Below are 14,855 nucleotides of genomic sequence, written 5' to 3'. Positions count from 1 at the left end.
TGTGTCCTTCTATGATGCTGTTTCTGAAGTTTACATGTTAAGACGTTATGCAAGTTAACAGGAATAAATCTATTCCTTTATTTTTAGTGTCATATCAAGAAAGACGTGTGATTGAGAGAGGGAATTCTTCATTCATAGGTGGTGGTGTCGGTGGGCAAAAATGGCTACCCATGCCCCGGGGACAGTCTGAGAACCATCAATATGTAGGACACACACACACACACACACACACACACACACACACACACACACACACACACACACACCTTCAACAGCCGCCACTACCGCATGACATACACACGATGGCCATGCAGTAGGCGGAGCAGCACGTCACCATGCACTATCTCATCGCCCTCGCTCCTCAGATGTTCCCGCCTCGCTCTATGCTCATTGAGGGGAGGCGGGAGTGAAGAGAGAGAGGCCGAGGCAGAGACAGAGAAGGAAGAGACAAACCAAATTCCCTTGGCCACACTGGAGCCATTTTGTCATATATAATAACCCCCAAAAATTGCCAGCACGAGCGGGCGTCTCATAAGGTGGGCGATATAGAGGACGTGACCCTTCGGCAAAATGACCCTCGGATAAGCCAACCCTATGGAGGCGGCTCGGTGCTTGGGATAGCTCACCTCCAGCGGTGTGTGGGAGAACGAGGGTCCCTTGTTTACAGCGAGGCTTGCCGGGGGGTCGATAGGCGCGGGGCGAGGTGCCAAGGGATGCCGGGGGATGGGAGGTCGGGGGGTTTGGACGGCCGGGTGTTGAGGGAGCGGAAGGGACGAGGACTGCTACTGGCTATCCCCTGCTGGTGTTTCTGGTATTTCTGAGGCCTGTGTTCATGGCCGGCAGCCGGTGTAACATTTCTCCCGCTGCAGTGCTCCTCTCCCCTCCTAAACCCCTCACGCCCCTCACACCTCCATCCCTTTCCCGACCGAGTTTCGATTTTGCCCGTCTCCGATGTTTCTTCTGCACCTTGAACACAACTAAGGATTTTCTCTTTTCTTTTTCCTCTGCCCTCTCTTTTTCCCCCAGCTTGATAAAAGGAGTGTTAATGTTTTTGTTTCTCCCGTTCTCATCATTTGCACTTCATGTGGCTGTGGAGATCTTTCATTTGTAGTTTTGTTTTTAATCCGATATTTATGTGAGATGATTTACGTCCTACGAGCAGAGAGGGAAAGGGGAGGGAGGTTTGGTCGGCGAGATGTTATGGCTCTCTCTGGTTGGCTGGCTGGCGGGTTGGCTAATGACTGGTTGGGTGCAATGCACTTGGTTTGTCTGTTTGAATGTTTAGCTGTCTGTATGTATGTATGTCTAAGTGGGTGTCTGTCTTTGTCTCTGTGAATGGTTAGCCAGCTCGCCATCTGTGTTTGTTAGCTAGATTGTTGATTGGCTGCTGTGACCGAGATTCCATATATCTGTTTGGTCGTCTTGCTAGTGATGTGCAAGGTTGATTACCTGGGTATCTTGATGGCAAATTGGCTTGGTTAGCTAGGTAGTTAGCTAAGTGGTTGGACAGTTGTCAGTCTTGCTTTTTATCAATGTACCTTTCAGTCTTTTTTTATGTTTTTACTTCAGTATCTATCTATCTGACACATGGCAGAGGGTGAGTGTGTCCCCCAGTCTGCCTGTCTATACTGTATTTCTGTCTAATCCTGGCCGCGCCTCCTCGCCCTAGCTGGAGCTGGTCACAGGTGCACCACACGGAAGAGTTCAGTCTTTATTGTTGTTTGCTTTATTCACCGATCGCCGGCGCGCACAGCATCTGTAGATATGTCTCCCTATCTGCCTCTCTGTTCCTCTGCCTTGTTTGTCTGCTGCTGCATCTGTCCATTCACCAGTCTCTTTAATTCCATAGATATTCTTCTGGGTGTCTTTTTGCCTATAAAATTGTAACCGCATGCGCAATGATCTATTTCTTGCTGTCTTGGCATATATTTCTATTTATATATCGTTACATATGTATATGTAGATACAAATATGTATATACGTATTTCTCGACGTGAATCATCTGATTGTCTTCCACTTTATCTCTCCATGTCCCTATCTGCTTTATCAGACTCTCTGTCTCTCTCTCTCTCTCTCTCTCTCTCTCTCTCTCTCTCTCTCTCTCTCTCTCTCTCTCTCTCTCTCTCTCTCTCTGTATATATATATATATATATATATATATATATATATATATATATATATATATATATATATATATATATATATATATATATATATATATATATATATATATATATATATATATATATATATATATATATATATATTATTCCACACACACATCTCTCTCTCTCTCTCTCTCTCTCTCTCTCTCTCTCTCTCTCTCTCTCTCTCTCTCTCTCTCTCTCTCTCTCTATATATATATATATATATATATATATATATATATATATATATATATATATATATATATATATATATGTATATATCATGTATCACACACACACACACACACACACACACACACACACACACACACACACACACACACACACACACACACACACACACACACACACACACACAAAGGGAAATTAAATACACCATTTATCGCATGACACTTCAGGGAAATGCAGTTTCCATCCTCAGAATGTAACGTAAAGCAATTTTTATTACTCTGTTTTATGAGTTGGGGACAACATTTTCCTCGAATTGTTACGCAGTAAACCTTTAATTCTTCGGAGTGTGTATTCTAAACTTGCAAGTATCAGATTTTGCCATGAACGCCGATCGCACTTACGCGCTAGAGCGCTGCTCCACGCCCAGTGTGTGTGTGTGTGTGTGTGTGTGTGTGTGTGTGTTCTGTCGTGAAGCAGAGACACAACTCCTCGGCTTACATCCTGTACCTATTCACTGTCAGGTGAACAGGGGTTGGAACATAGTTAAACATAGGAATTAAACATTATATCATTTAACTTATGCATAATGCATGGTGAATTGGGGTGAAACTTACCTTAAGCAAAATTTAACTCCACTGTTTGCTTTGATGGAATATCATAAGTGCCTTGATGCTATCGGTATTAAGTCGAGCGCTGTATTTTACTCTATCGTCATCTTAGAATCATTACAAGTCCTAATTGAAGACAAAAAGGCACTCTCGTTTTTGTATGATTTTTTGTATGATTATTTATATATATTAGATTACTTTATTTATATATCTTTGTCAGCATGGCTTTGGCATAGCTTAGCTTTTTAGAACTTTTCACAAGATGGTGCAGTGTCTTCCTTGATCAGTATCTTTTTCGACACTAATTGTCGTCCATTATATTTTTGTGAACCTTATATTTTTTGTCTGGTCGTCATTTTCATCTTGCCATTTAAGTCTGTTATGGCTTAAATCCGAAATGTAGCTAAATTTATCGTGGTTATAAAATTTTCCGTTCTTTGTATTGTTTAATATGTGACAGATGTATCAGTTTTATGATTTTTGTTAGCAAGGATAAGGTAGTGATTCGTAACTAGGCTTGAAATTCCACATCATATGGTATTTTGTTTCCACATATAAGGTGTTGTAGTTTGTTGTTTTGTTCCTCACACATTATTTTTTTTTGCAACCTATCTATTTCTAGTAAATATGTTTATTATTATTTATTATTATCTATGTTTATTATTATCTATATTAATTTAATTAAATCATCGTAATCGATATTGTTGTTTTTGTTTTTATTGCTCTTCTTTTTCTTCTTTGTTTCTTTTTCTTTATCTTCTTCTCCTTCTCCTTCTCCTTCTTTTTTTCTTCTTTTTCTTCTTCTTTTTCATCCTCTTCGTAACATTTATTTTTTCTCTGAGTATTGCTTAGGCTCTCAAACAATACGTTTCAATTTCGTTCGTCCAGTGACAAATAACTGGAAATGTTTCGTCACCTTCATATATATATATATATATATATATATATATATATATATATATATATATATATATATATATATATATATATATATATATATATATATATATATATATATATATATATATATATATATATATATATATATATATATATATATATATATATGACCAACGTTAAAACCAGGTCCATTAATGTTGATTTAACATTATCCCCTTCAGTACTATGACGTCTTTTCATATTCATTCTGGTTATTATTTGGTGATTATATACAGCTTCAGAAACTTATGTGGGAATTGAAATAGTGAAGACTGTGGCCAATAATCTTCTGACCTCTGTAGACCCTTCCTAATGGCAATAAAATTATCTAATCGTACACAAATCTCTAGGTAAAAATGTGTCCCAGTACTGAAGGAGTTAACGCTATGGGGTACGACATAAGTGCAGGACAACAAACAGTCAAAAAGTGGTTGGAATAATTCAGATGATAAAAAGGAAACATAGACGCTAGTAGGGAGTTCCACAGTTTACAAAAGTAAGGAATTAAAGATATGAATAATTGAGAACACTGATTAACTCCTATATTAGAGAGGTAGATAGAATAGGGATAAGAAAAAAAAGAAGTCCTGTGCAGGGAGCTTGCAGGGTGATGAGAAGAACAGTTAGCATGAAAACAGTGGTAGAAGAGAGAAAGATATGCAACATTACGGCTTATGGAGCGGCTGAAGACGGTCAGCTAATTACACGAAAATCGTCTGATTTCACCTTGTCTAAGAGAATGGTGTAAATGAAACTCCCTCCCCCAGGCATACATGTGAAGCCTACTCCATACATGCACGAATAAGGCCACTGTACAGCATTAGCAGCTGAAAGAGAAAAACCAAAACTGACAAAGAGCACTAAAAGCGAAGCAGTGTTAGGTAGAAATAAGAAGCGATTTTTTCTAGTTTAGACTTTAAATAAAAGAGAGACTTAAATTGTTCATAAAATGGAACATAATAGTGCCTTATATATATATATATATATATTATGAAAATCTTTCCTGTATGATTGATATTATTTTTTTGGTAATCGACCTCCTTTACTATTATTTTCATGAACACTATAGAGACCGACTATCTTTTGGTACTCTGGATATATATCGCTGATATGAAATATGATGTGACAAAAGCTCCTGATATTTTCAATTCATTTAACCCCGAGTCTCTCGTTATACTTTTCTAGAAATTCATTAGCCTTTCACCTTTTCTACACGAAACTTTTACTCAGACTTTAATATAAATTATTTTCCTTTTTTTTTATTTCCTACAAGTCACAACATAAACGTTTCATTAAAATCCTTGATATCATTATTAGGAGAAAGATTCTTAGTGTGGCATTAGCAAAGGAAAAAAATATGAATGTTGCAGTTCGTTAGCAACGTTTGCGTTTGCAAAAATATCAGTTGTAAATTCTATTTAGTTTATATTTGCAATAAAGAAAGTATTTTGTTATTGGGAATAACATTTTTTTTTTTGTCTTCAATATCTCATTTTAAAACTTCAAGTTTACTATATTTTACCGAACTGTAGATGTTCAAAGTCTAATTTAATGAACGATCTACCCCATGCACCATGCAGCAGTTATGACATCATATTGAGGTGGTTGTTGCGCCATGGAATGATCACTAAATGTCCTGAATTTTTTCACATTTCATGAGAAGCTGTTTGCATTCTTACTCTGATTTAGTGTCAATATTCACATTAAAATACTGTTAAAGGATGAGATGACGTGGTGCAGTGAGAGGATTGAGTGGGGACCCACTGTTCTCAAAATTTTCTTGCCCACGTACTTGATGCACTTAAATAACGCACTCTGCGTAAATCTGAAAACTGCGTGTTTCAGGTTTTCTCGAGACGATCGTACAACAAACACATCAAAATGTTATTGATTATTTGCATCACTAGCAGGTTGGAAGTGTTGCGGCAATAATGTTAGTGGCCTGACTGTTTTTGTTGATATAAAGGTTTTGGTGCGGCAGTTTCTGTATATTCAACGTAATCTTATATAATTATATTAAGTTAAAACGGCTGCCAAGAACCTGTATTATGTGTGACTTGTATTTCGTATATATCTACACGGAGTAACCTTCGTGTAGATAAAGTGATAAATAGCCTGTAAAGATAAAAAACAAACAGCGAAGGATTGTTGAAAAGGCAGGAAAGCTATGTGCACAGACCATATCACTAGATAAGCTTTTATCAGACAGATACAATGAAACAAGTAGACAGGATTATGAAAGGTATAACCTATCCGCTACATAATTGTTATACATATCTAAGGTATCGTAGAAAGTTAGCTCTGACTATGCAGGTATAAAAAGTCATTTGTACCTAAAAGCATTCTTCTCTTCAACCACCTATCATCACAAAACTTTTAGTGTAAGTGGCCATATTAACTGTATGTGACAGTCTGTGATAAAGGTAGAAATAACTTATCATTGCATGTATAAGAGAGAAAATTAACATTTATATGAACAGCCCCAGTAACGTTTTTAAATGTTTTTATTTATTTATTTATTTTTTTTTTTTTTTGTCTTTTATTACTTCATTGATTTTTTTTTATTTTCAATGTACAAACAACTACCAGCCAAAATGGATTTAATTTTGTATACCAAATTTAATGTATTAGAATTTGACGAATAAAGTATATTTTATCTTTATCTTTGTGTGTGTGTGTGTGTGTGTGTGTGTGTGTGTGTGTGTGTGTGTGTGTGTGTGTGTGTGTGAAATGCGAGTGTGAGGGATGAATCAACCTCTTCAGTTTCTAGTGCTCAAGAAGACAACTGGCATAGGAGTGATTAATTTGATCGTCTCTGTGGTCACTGAATATTTTTTTTTTAGGGGGAGGGGGTGGGGAGAAGAACCATGGACAGAGATAGTAAGCCAAGGAGAGGACACGCTGTGCCTGTTCTCTGTCTGGATAAAATCTGCTATTATTAATGTTACAATAATAACGTGTTTCATTCTCTTTTTCCTTGCTGATCTTCCCCTATTTCGGACTAAGAATTTCGATTTTCAATTTATTATGAAGCTAATAGAAGTTTTAGCCACTGTATAGAAATTTTATTACATGTCTGGCAGCTTTTACCTCTGTGTGTTGTGCACAAACTAGACATGCTTCCATTGGTTAGAAGCTCTAGCACTTCCTGTCATTCATATTGTATGCACGGACCGTACTTACCATCATATATATGACCATTTATGTGTATGAACATGACATTTAACGTCTAATCATAACGATGTTTGTGTGTGTGTGTGTGTGTGTGTGTGTGTGTGTGTGTGTGTGTGTGTGTGTGTCTTCATTGAAATGACTGTTAATATTATATCGCTTGGTACACCTCACGTATCTCCACCACTACACCAGTGGACTCGTTCTTTCGTTAAAATTTGCGTAAAAGTTTACTGGTAATCTATTCATGAGCAATTCCAATCCGCATTTCAGCATGCTGTACTTTTTACACGAAAGTGTAGAAAGGTAGACTTATGTAGGCCTAAGGAGAGAAATGGTGTCCTGTCCTGAAGGGTCTTGCCGTCTTTATTAATCCTTCACTACCATGACGCGCTTTCATATTCATTCTGGTTACTATTTGGTGATGTTATAGCTTCAGAAACTTATGTTGGGAGTAAAATAGTGAAGACTGTGGCCATTAATCTTCTGACCTCCGTACACTCTCCTTAATGTCAGTAAAATCATCTTATCATACACAAAAATGTATCTCAGTAGTGAAGGGGTTAATTTATTCATTTTTTTTTTATCAGAGTTGTGTTCCTTCAGTATTATTAGACTACTTTTGCTGCAATGATGATAATAATAATAAAACAGCATAGGTTTCATAACAATCGGTCAACTCCATACATATGAACCTAACTAATTAGACACTGGCACATAAACAATTTTTTTTTTTCATCTTATTCACGTTTATTTATTTGTCCGTTTAAATATTCTATTTAATTTATTATCTGTTCTAGTGGTTTAAGGAAGTATTTTATTGACACTACTGTTTTTCCTTTGTTAATTCCTATGTACATTTATAATTTATTGGTAAATAATCTAATTATGAAATCGAATAACTACGTCACCATGAATCAGTGAAGCGAGATTACCGCTAATGTTTCGACAAGGTACCTGTTATATCGGAAAATAAGACAAGTGAACCTGCTGTGTATGCATACGATGTTACAGCTTTGAGTTTTACATGCGTGAAAATTACATATAGAAACACACTGGGTGTTTCGTTCCAAGCTGCGGAAGAAACTCAGAAAAAACCCAACACACTACTGTTTTTTTTTTTTTGCCTTTTAATGTGGAATGTCTGATAATTATCTAGTTTTGCACGCCTTTCATTGATCGCAAGGTCTGCGGTGTATCCAAGAGAACGACGCCGCTCTGATGTGAAGGTTGGCAGAAATAAATCAAACAAAATAAAAAATAAGTGAATGGTCCCATAAACATGATACTTATTTAGTTCTGTATTGTGCTGTTGGGAATCATGTAGTCTGATAGGTATTGTCCTAAGCTCTCTCGTCTTCTGTGTTGTTGCAGTTGGTGTTCCATATATCAGCATCTTGATCAGTTTCATATTCTGCAAATTAAAGAAAGTGTTTATCTGTATAATGTTGTAAGCTGGCATTCATCTTCATGAAAACGCACACAAAGAACATCTCTCCAACAAGATAATGAGGCAATTAAGAAGACTTCTAATACGTTTCTTAGGAGGTCTTGTGCCACTCCTAAAATGAAGATGGATATAAAAATCATAAGCTTTCATTAACTGCTTAGGTTACATTCTTTTTCTTTGCCCATGCTGTCTGTCTTGTGTTTTTGTGATCTTTGTATAGTTTATGCCAAGTAAGCGAACGGAATTAATTTGATTAATTTCCAATGGAATCAAAGTAAAACATGTGTGTTTGTTCTTTTAGAATCTGTCAACGTTACTCAGATGTATAACTTATGTCTTAAGTTTATCGCATGGCAAAAAAAAAAAAAAAAACTACATGAAATCATGAGATGAAAAATGTATAACAAATCTGTGGAACACTTCGCATTAGTGTGCGAAAGAGTGAAGTGTTAGTCTTGCTCACCCACCCCACAGTAGCGATTCCCAGTGCTACAAAGAAAATGTTCCATATGCACACGATTTAATTTAAACATCTGAGAGCGGCATGGAATTTAGCTGTTCTGGTGACACAAAACATTGTCAGGAGTAGACGTGCGGTGCCCGGAAGACCGAGACACCTTAGGGTCGGATGGAGAGGGAGGGGCAGAAGGGCCGCTCTCATATGGAAATTCCCGAGTGATTTCTTTTGCTTGTCCTCATATATATATATATATATATATATATATATATATATATATATATATATATATATATATATATATATATATGTGTGTGTGTGTGTGTGTGTGTGTGTGTGTGTGTGTGTGTGTGTGTGTGTGTGTGTGTGTGTGTATGTGTGCGCGCGTGTGTATGTGTGCTAATACTGGCAGAGAAGTGTCTTACCTTTCCTCATATCATCTTCTTTTTTTAAGTCAGAATGATTGCCTGATAATTAATATTGTCCAGGTGTGCAGAATTTTCTTTGCTGTCGTCAGGGCGGCGGGCGCAGCTCCGTCACCTGTCAGTCTAGCGGCAGCAGGGGAGCAAGGCGATGCTGCTCTAATATGTAAACTTGCCTTCCTTCCCCTCGCTGGTCACACTCATCCTTCTTTTTTGTCGCGGCTGCTCAAATCTACTCTGCAGCCCACACTTTTTTTTCTTTATATATCATTTATACCTACATTTAGCTTTTTTCCTATTGTATTTGCATGGCTACTGAGTCCAGGAATTACTGTACCTGCTTTTTTGGTATATTTTTAACACTTCTTGTATTGTATGCTGTACTGTTGCTCATGCTTTATATACTCTCTTCGCATTGTATAAGATAATTGATTACTTTTTTCAGATATTTGATGTGAAAAAAAAATATACTGTTCTTTCAGTCAGCAAGTAGTAGTGTTATTATAATCTAAGTGAAGCTGTTGGATGGTGTTAGTTCCGAGTGTATCAAATATGTGCTTATACAGAAGAGAAGGCAGGAATGGACAAGCTGAATTCACGCTACAGAGAGAGAGAGAGAGAGAGAGAGAGAGAGAGAGAGAGAGAGAGAGAGAGAGAGGTTTTGAAGAATGTAAATACTCGCCTCCATTCTTTTGGGGCTGCTTTTACGTCATACTGAAACCACCTGTTGAATATTAGTTAAGCGCCACATTCACCTCAGAAAAATATGTATCATATGGATCGTTCTCTTGGTCTGTCAGGTCTCGTTGATGGGCAGGTAATGCTGTATATATCATGTTTCTTTATTACATAGTATATTTTTAGTTTGCGCCTTGATTCGTACCATCTTTTTATTTTTATTTTTTGCACACATTTACGTGAGCTATATCTGCTTCGTCATAGAATAAGTTAGAATTAGTAATTTATTTTGTACATATTATAGCGAATAACTATTTTGTCTGAAAGAATTTTCGAAATCATTGGAGGGAAAGGATAGAAAAAAATAGTAGAAAATGGCGAATGTAGCGCCATATTGGATTTTGGTGTGAGTAGAAATATCCATATGACCAAAGAATCTCATTTGCTGGAATAATATCATTTTGCTCAGCTGTATTAGTAATGGAAGAATAATGGCGTTTGTTTACTGCTTCCGAAAATAGAGAAGGTATGTAGTTAATAATCTTTTACTGGTAAAGAAGTTGAAGATGAAACTGATCACACACACACACACACACACACACACACACACACACACACACACACACACACACACACACACACACACACACACACACACACACACACACGCACACACACACACACGCGTTATATACACACTTATATAATAATGTATACAGGTATAAAAGACAGTAACGGTGAAGAATACTTGATAATTTTTATTTTTTTATTTCTTAAGAATGGTTGCAATGGCATGTCTTTAGCTTTTCCTCTATTAAATTTCCATTATAATAAAAGTACACATGAGAAATGTATGAGTAATTTTGAAAGTATCTCCTATTTGCATGGCTTGACACTAGTTTGAATAGCTGTATCCATTGTTATTCATTATGTTTTTAAGAATTGTAACTTAAGATTCATAGCCTATAGTAAGTCGATGCTCTAAAAATATCTAATGTTTTTAATTATAATGGTCAAATGTCAAGTGTCCCTTAAAGTACATGACGCCCTTCAACTTGCTTTACCGGCGTGGAAATGGGAGTTCAAAGGTACTAGGTAACTTAGGTAGCCCTGAATACTGTGATGATAGATGTAATTTTCCTTGGAATATTTGTTAATACCAGCAAGAAACTCCAAAATGATAATTTCTCTCAAAGAAACTGCTCCTCTTCTTATATTATTTTAGCCTAAGCATCACATTTGATTAATGTTAAAACACTTTGCTGAAATCTGGTAGATGGAATTTTCATGGATAGAAATTACTTGCAGGACATTTAACAGTACAAAGGATGAATTAGACATTCCTACTACTTGGAATGTGCTCGTACCATCACCACACCATCATTGCTTCTTATGAACTAATATACAAATCACACGGGGCATAAATCATGTTGGTTATGAATGTTTCGACCATTAGTTAGTATTTTACATATAACTCCGCTAGCGATGATCCACTCATTCATTACGTCATGAGTCAATCGGTCATTAGTCTAGCTTTTTATCTGCATATCTTATTGGAATCACTCACTCAAACATCTCATCATTCATCTTTAGCAGAGGAGGAAGTGTGACACCCCGACAGGCAGGTGGTGCTCGGAGAAGCCTGCTGATGATGCTGTGCTGCTGTGCTGCTGTGCTGTTGATGGCCTAAGAGACTTCTTTATTCTGCTGGACCCACATACCCCCTCTTCCCTACCATGACTGTACATATCCTCATTTATTTGTCCATTACACATTATTATTATTATTATTATTATTATTATTATTATTATTATTATTATTATTATTATTATTATTTCTGTTATCATTATTGCTGGTGTTGTTTTCATCCTGAATTTCTGGAAGCAAGACATTCTTTGGATGTTTCAGTTGCCATTATTGAATCTTTAGTTTTTTATGGTTTTTATTATACATCTGGTTTGGTCTTGTTTCAGTCTGTTAATGTGAGCCTACCATGCCCTCCCTTCCCTTTGTGGTGGCAGGACGCCCCTCCCCAGGCAAGTGTCAATGACGCCCTTGGTGTGTGTTTGTAGACTTGAATTTGTATTCATGCTCCTGCCGTCCTGGTTGGAGTGAAGTATGTGTTAGTAGGTAGGCGTATGTTTACCCTGTGAATGTCTGTAGTGGCAGTCTGTGTACGCAAATCCGTAGTGTATTGTGTATATAGTGAGTTTCCTGGCGTTAGAAAAGTATGTAACCTGTCTTACTCTTTTATTAAGGTTTATATATATATATATATATATATATATATATATATATATATATATATATATATATATATAGATATAGATATATACGTATATATATATATATATATATATATATATATATATATATATATATATATATATATATATATATATATATATATATATATTTATTTATTTATTTATTTATTTATTTATTTATTTATACTGAAAATAAAAGGGAAAAAAAAAAAATATATATATATATATATATATATATATATATATATATATATATATATATATATATATATATATATATATATATAGACCATGCCAAAAGCATATACGCAAATTATGAAAGTGTGTTTTTATATGTATTTGTAGAAAATTACTTATTGGTAAGAAGATATAGAGAGGGTAAATGTCCATGGGTGTAGGAATCAGTATGTGGAATAATGGATGTATGGCGCTGCGGTGCTTGGCAGCTCCTCTCCTTCACGCAACTTCCTGATGGGAGTCGCTAGTTTGTGTGCAAAACAAAGCAATTTTGTTATTTATCCAAACTCCTGCCGAGTCGCAGAGAAAGTTTTCCTTACAGGAGTATAGTGGAAACGTAATACTTCTGACGTTACCGTTTAACATCGTCTCCTGAAACTCAGATGATTCAGCACCGTTTGATTGCAGGAATTTCCTATTGTGATTTACTGACTGAAGAAAATACCTCTTGCATCTCACATTATAATGAAAAACTTAGACATGCAATTATTATGTTCTGAGATATTATTATTATTGTATTATTATTATTATTTTTTATTATATATATTTATTTATTTATCTATTCATTTTTTTTTTTTGTGTGTGCGCGCGCGTGTGTGCATGTGAGCACGTGCAGGAATTGGCTTTGGAATATCTGAGGTATTCTAATAGCTCCTGACATACAAGAAAAATACATTTTCCTCTTCGTACAAACACGATCGAGAACAAAATATACGGTGTTTTTAGGCAGGCTCACACACAGTTCATTACATATGAATCTGGAGTGGCTTAGGAGAGTCGCTGAACTCTTGATCTCTTTATTTATTTTATGTTATGTGTTGGAAGTCACGGATGACATTTCTGCGTCCTGAATTGTAATGCATATAAAACTTAATGTTCGTAAATAATGATATACAGTATTTTTTCTTATAATTATGTAAAGAAAGTATATTTATTTATCAGCTTAGTAAGAGATGAAATATATTTTACTATTAAGCGGGGAGTTTAGTAAGTCTAGTCATATGAAGTGTCACCAGGTGGGCATTGCTTATAGGCAAGGCAAGGGATAAAGGTAAAGGCGGCGGCGATGGAAGTGCGGGAACGTGATAAAAAAAAAAAAAAACATGAAGAGAGCATTACCCAATAAATTTAAAAGAATATAATACTAAAGAGAAAATATTTTTGGAGTTTTCTTTTTCAGAATGTGAATTGGCCATATATACGAAATTGTGACGATACATTCAACATTAAATGCTGAACGTAAGTATATGTATGACATAAAAATACAGGTTATCATTAGCCATTCTACTATTCAAGTTCCCTGATCATACATCAGAATCCGTATTTATGTATATCTTAATATTTCCAGTCAGTATTCAACATTGACAACACACAAACCCTCGGAAAATTCACCCACCCACCACCAACGCACAAAGATGCACACACACAAGAGGTAGAGAAAAATGAAGAATAATAAAAGGTCGATGTTTCTGGGCGTTTGCAGAGAGCAGAATTTTTTTTTTTTTGTAGGCCTGCGGTGGATGGCAAGATTTCTTTTCTTATTTTTCTTCCATAGTAAATCAGAGGTTAACAAAATCATTTTCCACTTTTTGGTGTAACTCCGATTTGAGAGAACAGAACTTTGTTTAGGTTTGTGTGGCTTTTTGTTTCCTAGGTTTACACGCTGTTTTGGTATATTCACCTCAGACTCTACTCGCACCAAGTTTGTATATGATATGATGTGATATGACATTAACAACACAACGTACTCAATATGATTAACAAAAGAATATCATAGTCGAAACAACACATACTAAAAGTTAAGGGGTATGTCACATATACAACTGGTGGGAAAGAAAAAATATACAATGCATAAAACGAAAAAAAAAAAAAAAAAAACGGATAAATGAATAAATAATAATAATAATAATAATAATAATAATAATAATAATAATAATAATAATAATGGTAATATTAGTACAAAAATGACATTGAGAAACTGTATTTAACTCTGCCAAAACATGACTCACAAAAAGCACCTTGGGCATGATTATCACGTTATGTAATATCATACTCTCGTCTACGATTAATTCTCAATCTCAAGTATACTTAACTCGAGTTTATACACTTATCTTAGCTCCATAGAACTACCTCAGGGTGCATACAATTATCTCAGCGTCCATACACTTATCTTAACTCCATACACTTACCTTATATAGCTACAAATTTTCCGTTTATCTATTTCGGGACCATATAGTCGTCTCTGGTTCATTCACATATCGTAAGTTCAACTTCCGTTCTTACCAAT

The 14,855-nt window shown here is 35.7% G+C and overlaps 1 long non-coding RNA gene across 1 annotated transcript in view; it reads left to right on the top strand.

Moving 5' to 3' along the window:
• LOC123514535 overlaps positions 1–12,100 on the top strand; it is a 153,238-nt gene extending 141,138 nt beyond the window's left edge. Inside the window, exon 4 of the long non-coding RNA XR_006677630.1 lies at positions 12,038–12,100. This is a non-coding gene — a long non-coding RNA (uncharacterized LOC123514535). The remainder of the gene's footprint in view (positions 1–12,037) is intronic.
• Positions 12,101–14,855: the final 2,755 nt, after the last annotated feature.

Source organism: Portunus trituberculatus, chromosome 38 (genome assembly GCF_017591435.1).
Source record: "Portunus trituberculatus isolate SZX2019 chromosome 38, ASM1759143v1, whole genome shotgun sequence".
Taxonomy (NCBI): Eukaryota; Metazoa; Arthropoda; class Malacostraca; order Decapoda; family Portunidae; genus Portunus; species Portunus trituberculatus.
The sequence above is the reverse complement of the archived record's forward strand: the minus strand, read 5'-3'. Positions and strand labels throughout refer to the sequence as shown.